Source organism: Mustela putorius, unplaced genomic scaffold, assembly GCF_011764305.1.
Source record: "Mustela putorius furo isolate JIRA1106 unplaced genomic scaffold, ASM1176430v1.1 tig00000151_pilon_pilon_pilon, whole genome shotgun sequence".
NCBI lineage: Eukaryota > Metazoa > Chordata > Mammalia > Carnivora > Mustelidae > Mustela > Mustela putorius.
In genome coordinates this window covers 6,634,595-6,644,734 of record NW_025421296.1, presented here as the reverse complement: position 1 = coordinate 6,644,734, position 10,140 = coordinate 6,634,595, and the positions used below count along the sequence as shown (strand labels likewise).

At 44.6% G+C, this 10,140-nt stretch overlaps 1 long non-coding RNA gene across 1 annotated transcript; it reads right to left on the bottom strand.

The window, feature by feature from the left end:
• Positions 1 to 1,025: 1,025 nt before the first annotated feature.
• On the bottom strand, positions 1,026 to 6,694 carry LOC106004277. Its single transcript, XR_001177245.2, has 3 exons — positions 6,596 to 6,694; positions 6,190 to 6,377; positions 1,026 to 2,808 (listed from the first exon to the last, which is right to left on the bottom strand). It is a non-coding gene; the product is annotated as an uncharacterized LOC106004277 (long non-coding RNA).
• Positions 6,695 to 10,140: the final 3,446 nt, after the last annotated feature.

The following is a 10,140-nucleotide window of genomic DNA, read 5'->3' as shown; positions in this document are numbered from 1 at the left end:
GGAGCACTTACTACCACCAGGACTATGGTTTTAAAACATTTTATTCAAAAATAATTTCAGTCTTAGAGAAGAAATGTTCTTTTCCATGGACCTGAGATCCTCCTTGGGGGAGTGGGAAATGGGAAGGCATGGGGAAGTGATGTCGGCATTGACCGAGTACCCAAAAGGGGTGGAGAAGAAATTTAGAAATTGACGAAGTTATCATGAAATGAACAAGGCTAAATTTTTCAACATCAGTGGAAATGGGGAGCTCCAGAGATAACCAAGTTTGATTATGGAGCAGTAAATGTGACTATGTCTTTGCACACATGGGTGTACTTTGCACACTTTACATTTACCCTTCTACGAAGGCAGCGGCTAATTAGTGCTGGGTAAAGTCCTGTTCTCCCCCTGGGGCTTTTAGAATATCTTGACAAAGTAGGGGCGCCTGCATGGCTCAGGTCAGTTAAGTGTCTGCCTCCAGCTCAGGTCATGATCCCAGAGTCCTGGGATCGATTGAACCCCACATCGGGCTCCTGGCTCAGCGGAGAGCCTGCTTCTCCCTCTCTCTCTGCCCCTCCCCCCCTCACTGGTGCTCTCTCTTCCTCAAATAAATTTTTTAAAAATCTTATAAAAGAGAATATCTTGACGAAGTAACTTTGGGACAGGATTCTGCCCAGGTTGGAGGAGGCAGAGGCTGACAAGGCGTTCATTTGTTTGTCCAACAGAGATATCTTTGGAGCACGTACTCTGTGCCAAGCACTGGGCTTTCCAAGAGGCTGAAAGATCCTTGCTAAAAGGAATGCTCCTCTACTACCCCAAATGCCTCACATTCCTGAGCTATATTGCCTAAATACTTTGCTGAGGTTACCATCCAGAAGGCTTGTAGAGCCCTAGAAAGGCATGGATTGGGTTTGAGAGTCAGGCTACCTGGGTCCAAAGGTCAGCTGGGTTGTAACTCTGGGCATATTAGGAACTCTTAGGGCTTTAATTTCCTAGTTCATAAAATCGAGATAATAATCACCCATATTTCCTGGCAGGGTTGCTCAAGGATTAAATGAGATCATTTATTTAAACTCTGGAATATGTGAGCTCCAAGTCTAGGAAGTTCTGAGTGACTGTGAATTACAGCTCTTGTAGTTTGATAGAAAGGGAGAGAACAGGAGTGGGTGGAATGCCTGGGCAGCCAATCCTCAGGATGAAAATAAAGAGCTGGGAGTGGGTTGGGGAGGTGTGGGGTTGGGGGCAGGAGGGTTGCACAGGAAGAGAGGTACAGGATGGCACACTGGCCTTGCCTCCCTTGACTTGGGAGGGAGCCCGTAGCATGAATCCTTTGCTGGGCCCTTAGCATGGACTTCTGGGGCCATCTTGCCAGGGATGGACCCTTCCCTGCTCAGAGGCTACCTTCCTTCTGTAGTCCCCATGCCCGCCTCTAGCTCCATCCATCTGCACACTAGGACTTGTCCAAAGCAACTTCTGTGGCACTTTTGGGAAATACCAGACATAATAAACTATGTCCCAATTTTTCTCAGTACCTTTTAAGGAGATGACCATTTTATACCTTGAGGTTTTACTCTCTCATTGCTCTCTCATTATTTTCTGTTTGGAGTAGTACACAGAAATGGACAGTATGGACAGTACGGACACAGAAATGTCCAGCAGAGGAAACAAGCTGAATCAATTGCAAAGTTTCTGGCCGTTGAGGAACTTGAAATCCAATAGCATGAGTGGCATAGACAATTCAGTACAGAATGGGGACAAGGTGATTCGTGGCTTTTCCTGATGAAATCCTTTGTGGAGCAGGTAGGCTTTCAGGAGGAGCAAAATGCAGTTGAAGCAACTGCCATATGTTCTAAATGAGAGCAGACAATGGAGGGGGAAGATGAAGAATCAAGATTTTATGACAGAGAAGATCGAAGACCCAGAGTCTTCCAGATTTGGGAAGAAGAGGCCAAGGAAGGACAAGGAAACCAAAGAAGAGAAAATATGGCGGCAATGAGTGGTGGCAGGTTTTGGCTTGCAGACAAATATACCTGATCCTCACAGGTTAACAGATATGGTGTGTTAGAGGGAGTGAAGTGTGGGAACTGGTTGTGAACCCAGCAAGAACTAGCTGACCCAGAGAGCAGAGCCCGAGCCTAGGACGGATGTGGGGCATCAAGGATAAAACGGTGATGCTATCAGTAAGCGGTTCTTCCATTGGAGAGGAGAGCCTGTGCCCTGGAGGCCTTTTGGACGTCTGGAGTGGTGAGACAGGTGGCGGGGCTGTCTGTGTTAGACCGTTCCTGTCCCAGTGGTCTTCATCATTAAGCACCTAGGGGTCTATTTTCCCAGACTAAGTGTAAGCCAGAGGGGGTGAAACCAGTTTGGTGACAGACTGTGGCGTCTCTAGGGTGTCTGTACCTTGTCTTCCATACCTTGTCCTCTGTGTGTCAGAATCTTTTTCAGAAGTGACTTCCTGTCTCCCTGTGTGGGTGATGCATGTGATCTGGTCTGGCCACAAAATGGCGCTGGCCAAAGGGCTGATGGCTATCAGCAGGAGATGTCAAGCACCAATTAGGTCTTGTGGGACTGAGGGACATATTGCTGGCCTCCCTCCTCTAACGAAAAGCAGGACACGAATGAAGACAGCCAGAGGGTTGTTCCACCTTGTGTGTAAGCACCTCCACCATTTAAGCATCTGCCTGCCATGAGACATGGGCGGCTGAGACCACGGACAAAGGACTGAGAACAAGTGAAAGGTTATTTCTCTCTTCTTCCAGTACCTTCAGGCTCTAAAGCCTCTTCCGGTCTTAAGTAAAATTGCGGTGCAGTCCATCAAAGAAGGGCCTGTTGGGAAAATCCAAAAGGGTGTATCAGTTAGCAATTGCCTCTGACTGCTACCTAACAAAGTACCCCAAACATGAGAGCTTAAAACACCGGTCTTCTGTTCATTCTTACAAGTCAGACGGCCTGAGCTCCAGCTGGAAATGGCTCCTGATGTCCTTCATCCTTGTCCTGGGACAACAGGTTGGACCTGGCTTGTCCTTCTCAGAAGTGTGAGAGAGCCAGCCAGTCGCAAAATCTGTGCTTGCCCCATGTTGTCCGTCCCCTCATCGCCCTGAGCAAGAGCCCAGGGTGGAGGTGGGGAGGTAACCCTGCCCACAGCGGTGGATACGGCCAAGTTCCATGGGTCTGTGTGCAACAGTGGGAGCACCTGTTCTTTCTCCTTTGTGTGGAAGCCTCATTATGACAAAGTGAGAGCTTCCTTGGAAAGGGGAGGGCAGGGCGATGATTTGGGGAGGAGCCCAGGAAAGAACAAAGAGCAGGCAGGGTTTCCCAGAATGGGGGACCTTATCATACTGATCTTTTTACTGGGTGAGGAGGGAAACCTGAGAGGAATTTCTTCTGGCAGGGGAAAGTGGGGGTCCACCTTTCCTCACTTCCCCTGCCTCCAGGGGCTTGTGTAACTCCTGGGGAGTGGTCCTCAGTCCAGCCAAGATCTGGAACAGCTTGAGAGTATTCTGGCTGAAAAGCTCAGGCAGGACCACTCAGCCATCATGTCACTGCTGTCTCCAGAGGGGTCTGAATCCTGCTTACTGCTCAAGCAAGGAGCTCCCTCAGGCTGGTCAAAGAGAGCTGTATTCTCTGCTACACATCAGGGCTGGACGGACCTTGACAGAGGAACCAAGTTGTAGAGCAAATGACCTTCATATCAGCCTAAAGTTTAACTCAGGAGTGAACAATAACATCCTGCAAATAACCCCTGTCTTAGCAACTTGGGCTGGGTTTGTAAGATGGAGAAGCAGTCGTTAGCCTGCTATCCGGACTGGGTCAGCTCTGAGAGGTCTTCACCATCATCCCCAAGTTCAAGGGGAAAGTTTAGAGCCAGGGACCATAGCTCCAGTTCTCAGAAACCAGCAATCCCTTACTCAGAGCCCAAGATACCAGGAATGACCTTTCAGCACTTGGAGCACCCAAGAATCATTGATTACGCAGTTTTATCCATTCACTAACAATCACTAGGTCTTATTTGCCAAAGTTAGGTCTAACTTTTGAGTGTGATTTTATCTTCCTCGCAGTTGTGTTTGTGCATGTTATATTCAGGAGTTTCTGAGGGAAAACCCATCTGGTGGTTGGGAAAAAGAAACAAAGGACTTGACAAAAAAAGAGATAAATAAGGGAGGTCCCCAAACTCAAGGTACACTGGATAAAGACATAATAAATACCCAACTTTCCCTGGGTTTCCAGATGTTTCGTCAATCTGTTCCCCTTTTGCAGACAAATAATTGGACCTACTGCTTTAAATGTAGAGATACTGCATTTGAAAAGAAGTCTAGAAGTTGAAGGAGAGTAGTGAACATATTACTTGAAAATGTATGTAGTTCAAGTTGGTTTATTGTTATGTCAAATACCTGGAAATTGTATTGTCAAATACCTGGAAATCTGTTTGTTTATTTATTTATTTATTTTAAAAGATTTTATTCATTTATTTGACAGAGATCACAAGTAGGTAGAGAGACAGGCAGAGAGAGAGGGAGAAGGAGGCTCCCCGCTGAGCAGAAAGCCCAATGCGGGATTTGATCCCAGGACCCTGAGATCATGACCTGAGCCGAAGGCCGAGGCTTAACCCACTGAGCCACCCAGGCACCCCAGTGTTCATTTATTTTCAAGGCTGAAAGTAGAGATGCAAATTGTATCAAGTGGAACTAAAGCCCTGAGCTGCTTGGTCTTCAGTGTTTTCTTTTGAGGAGAACTGCAGCTTTCAGTTTTCTTCCCTGACCTCAATAGGGTTGTGGGGTGCAGCAGAGGGAGAGTCTGCAATTCCTGTGTCCCTGGAGCTGCGTTGCTCGCTCGATCTTAAAAGTCATGGTGCCTTCATCATTTCCTTCTATTGTTTGCATTTTCCAGTCTGAAGTTCTAGGGTGTGTGTGTGTGTTTTAATTATTTGTTAAAGTTGTGAGAGTAATTTTAAGATTTCTCAGCTTCACGGAGAAACTGACAACACTTTGAATCTGATCCTGAAGGATGAGTGTGCAGCGGTACCAGCCTCCTTGTGGCTAGGCACTTGGGTGTCTGACCTGTCTCACCGTCACCAAGAGTTGGTCTGCATTGCCAGGAGATAGCCTGAATTCAGAGGGAAAGAAGAAGGCCTGTTTTGTGAAATCTGCATATGAGCCCAGAGCAGCAGGTAGCTGCCCGGAGTTTACACAAATACCATTTCTTTTCAGCACAGAAGCCTTCCTTAGACTTGTTTAAAGCATAAAGACATAAAGACCAGGCAGACATCCCAGCGATGATGATGATAGATTATATCTCAAAGAGAGTAAAGATATAAAGTGCTAGTAAACATACCACTTTCCTCAAATTGCTTTTTTTTTTTTTTTTAATATTTAGGGGCACCTGGGTGACTCAGTGGGTTAAAGCCTCTGCCTTCGGCTCAGGTCATGATCCCAGGGTCCTGGGATCGAGCCCCGCCCGCATTGGGCTCTCCGCTCAGCCTGCTTCCCCTTCTCTCTCTCTGCCTGCCTCTCTGCCTACTTGTGATCTCTGTCAAATAAACAAACAAAATCTTTAAAAAAAAAAAGGAAAAAAAGATTATTTGTTGGAGAGAGAAAGAGAGAGCGAGCACATGCATGCAGGAGGAGGGGGAGGTACAGAGAGAGAAGCAGACCCCCCACAGAGTGGGGAGCCCGATGCAGGACTTGATCCCAGGGCCCTGGGATCATGACCTAAGCTGAAGACAGAGGCTTAACTGACTGAGCCACCCAGGAAACCCTACTTTTAAAATTGCTCTTTTTAAATAGCCTTATGGATCAAGGGTGAACTTGATGGCAATAATAAAACTTATCTATTACAGACGAGATCGGGCGCGTTCAGGGTTTGGCCGTAGACAAAACTTATCTATTACAATAAATTCCAGTTCAATAGCACTTTCTGGTGTACTTATTGAATTTTTTTACGGGGAGGTTGGTCTTGTCTAGACACGACCACAAGGGCTTTTGTATCATCCCTCTCTCTGTGACTTCTTCATTCCCTCCTCCCCCGCTGCCGCCCCACCCTACACCCCAACCCCAGCAGGGCTCACCGCACCTAGCTTATGTTCCTGTGGTGTTGAAGCTTATTGAGAATATCGGTGTCTTAGCACCTGAAGTACATTTTCTCAGGATCCCTAGGCGATGGCAAACAAAAGCAAAGGAAAATGGAAGAGTTAGTTTTGTTCCCACTTACCAGGGAAGGCTGAAGAATAACCAGAGGAAATGAGGTCTTTGGGAACTCCAACATGGGACTCAAGAACAATGCAGCCTTCTGGAAACTGTGGAGTGTCAACGGAAGTTATTCCTTGTTACAGGAAGAGTGAGTGAGGCAGTGTGTCGTGGAACAGCCGGCTGGGCTCTCAGCTGCAGAGGGGCAGCGACCTGGGAAACAAGAGCAGAGTTCATTTGGCAAGACTCGGGCTCGGCCTGGAGGAAGACCCAGACGCCCCATTCTGAGTTGCTTGTATTCAAATAGACTTAGTAGCTGAATATGACTTGGCTTTCCAATTTTAAGAAGATAAACTAGAAGGTCCTTCCCTTCCCTTCCCCGTCTTCCTACCTTTTCCTACCTCTCCCTTCCCGAGAGCTATAGAACTTACCCGTTAGCAACACTGGATCTGGCTTGTGGCTTGTGTCACTTCCTTGCTCTATGCTCTTCTGTGACGTACCATACTCTCTCTGCTCCAATTATTTCTTCTGTGAAATCTGATGATAATAATGGCCACTCATAAATGTTTGCCATTAAAAATATGATTATAATTTTTTGCCTCTGTGAATAAAACACTTCTTTCAGAAATATATAGCATAATACAATTTAAAATTCTACCTTTCTTAAGATTTCCACCAAATTTGATTATTGAAAAATATTCATTATTAAAACCTTTCATTAGGAAAGGGAATGAAGTGATTTGAGGAATGAGGGTGTCTAGGGTGTGCCTGGATGGCTCAGTCGGTTAAGTGTTGGACTCCTGGTTTCAGCTCAGGTCACAATCTCAAGTTCAGTGTGGAGTCTCCTTGTCCCTCTCTCTCCTCCTCTGCCTCTCCCTCCACTTGTGTGCACTCTCTCTCTCTCTCTAATAAATAAATAGAACCTTAAAGAAAAAAAAAAAAAAGGAAAGAAAGAAAATAACGTGTCCTAACTACCAAAATCTAGGCTATGAATTTTAGCTTCCTTAACACACTTTTAAACATCTTTTTTTTTTAAAGTTTTAAAATTTTTTAAAAAAGATTTTATTTATTTATTTGACAGACAGTGATCACAAGTAGGTAGAGAGCCAGGCAGAGAGAGAAGGGGAAGCAAGCTCCCTGCTGAGCAGAGAGCCTGATGCATACCTCCATCCCAGGACCCTGAGATCATGACCTGAGCCAAAGGCAGGGGCTTTAACCCACTGAGCCACCCAGGTGCCCTAAACACCTTCTTTTATCATGAACATCCTTCTGTTTATTTACCCACCTGTCTGTACACCCATGCATCCTGTCAGCCCTCCAGCCATCCGTTCAGTGTGTATTTCTAAATTCCTGCCATGTGTCAGACACAGGGCTATACCAAGGGCCTCCCCAGTTAGACAGAGGGAGGGAAGAAACCTCCACCCAAATCAGCTGGAATGCAAAACTTTGATTCAGTATGTGACCAATATTTTCAGTATTTACACATTAACGTTTATACAAAATGTGCTCTATTTTGCCAGAATACCAAAAGCAAGCATGTGCGTGGAAAGAAACAATACTTCCAAGTGAATTTTTAAATTTTATTTTTAAAAATTATGGCAAAATATACATAACACAAAATTTACCATCTAAACCATTTTTCAGTGTGAAGTTCAGTGTGAAGTTTAGAAGTTAAGTTTATTCACGTTCCTGTGCAACAGTCACCAGCACCCATCTCTCGAACTTTTTCATCTTCCCAAACTGAAACTGTGTACCTATTCAACACCACATCCCTATTCCTCCCTCCCTCTAGTCCCCCAGTAACTACCATTTTACCTTATGGCTTTATAAACTTGGCTGCTTGAGGTGCCTCATATAAAGCAAAATAAGGCAGTATTTGTCCTTTTGTGACTGGCCTATTTCTTTTAATAGAATGTGCTCAAGGTTACCCAAGGACATATCAGAATGTCCTTCCCTTTTAAGGCTGAATAATATTCCATTGTATGTATAACGACAATTTTATCCGTTCATCTGTCAATGGACATGGGTCACTTCTGCCTTTTGGCTGTTGTGAGGAATGCCGCTATAAACAGGGGTACACAACACACTCTTTTGATAATAATAATTCAAAAGCAAATCCACTGCTCAATGGGAAGCAGTAGGTAAAGACATTTCATTTACATAAACAGAACTCATTTACTACTTCAATACACATTCACTATCTTCTGAGGGCCGGGTGCTGGGGGCAGTGTGCTAAGGGGTCCAGGGTAAACCCACAGGCTGTCACAGAGTTTCTAGTCACCCGGGGAGGGAGATTTTAAACAACTGCACATACAAATCAGCATATAGTTATTCATCGTGATCAGTGCTGTAAAGGGAAAGGGCAGGATCCATCGAGAATGCATTGATTGGGTGACCTGACTCAGGTGGGGTGGTCAGGGAGGGGCTCTTTGACAAGGCGACATTTCGCTGAGGTCTGAGAATCAGAAGTCAGGTTGGTGCAGAGCAGGAGGGAAGAAACTTCTGGGTGAGGGTGCAGCAGAAACAAGTTGTGGGCAAAACTCCAGAACTGTTTTTCCAACGCCCCCTTTGCAAATCAGTTCTGACCCTGTTTCTGGTCCTCAGTGTGACTTGAGTTGCTAACATTCGAGTAGCTCAGAGTTTTAATTTATGAATCAAGCATAAAACTACTGACATATGCTACTGACATACTGTGTGACTTCAGTCCCAGAGTGACCAAAGGTGGTTAGAAGCATGGATATCCTTCTTCTCCAGGCTGTACTTAACCCAGCCTTATTTTAGAACTTGGGGTTTTGGGGAATCCATAACAAGGATCTTTGCTAGATCCAATTAAGAGTCAGTGATAAGTAAGATAAGGCTCTTGAAACCCTTCGGGAAGAGGAATGCTGTCTCGATATGAAGTGTGACTCATATAGATCCCTTTCGGAGTAAGAAGTGCTTTGAAAACCTATACATTACCTCCTTTTCATTTTATACTTCCTGGACTCATAGTGGAATAATTCTCAAGCCAGGAGACTTTATACTGCCAAGTGGATTGCTAAGGAAGAAATTCTGGCTTTTTATGCAGTCAACCAGAATGTGGCAAGCAGGAATAAAAAATGACAGTTGCTTCCTTTAAGCAGCATTGGCAAGTATTTCAAGCCCATGTCAGCCTCCCATGCCCTTTTTGTTAATGTGTGACTCTCCTGCTGAAGCCTGTGTACCAAAGTAATTTCCCTCAGACTCACTTTATGGAGAAGTGAGTGTTTAGCATGTGTGAATGGTGGTAGAAGGAGGTTCTTTGATGAAGTGAAGTGACTAGACACAATCACTTCTCTGTCCTAGATGGCTCTGAGAGAGGGTCACCATCAGCCAACGTCTAGAAGCATTAAGGTCTTTTGTTGTTAATGCTGTTACCGACATTATTTTTTATTGAGATGGCCCTACAAATGTTACTAATGTAACATTTGAAGTTACATTAGTTCATTAGATATCCAAATAATATGGATACATTACATTAGATATCCAAATTACATTAGATATCCAAATAATATGGTACTTCTGTTTTAGTCATTCACTTTTCTCTTTATGTAATGCCAACTCAGCGTTTCCTTTCCCTCTTGATTTGAGGCTGGCTTGTGTCTGTTTGTTAAAGTACTTTTTAATATATGTTCTATGGTAGTCTTTTTTAAAAGTTTTGACCACAACCCACAGCAAGGAATATGTTTTACTTCATCCAAAGTAACAAAACTTCACAAAAACAGTATGTATTCTTCCTATAAGAGAGAGGCAACCTAGTATTTTCTACTTGATAATATTCTCTTTGGTTAGGTTTTTTTTTTTTTTAATGAGTCCAAAGACTATGTTCTTTTTTTTTTTTAGATTTTATTTATTTATTTGACAGAGAGAGATCACATGTAGGCAGAGAGGCGGGCAGAGATTGAGAGGAGGAAGCAGGCTCCCTGCCGAGCAGAGAGCCCAATGTTGGGCTCAATCC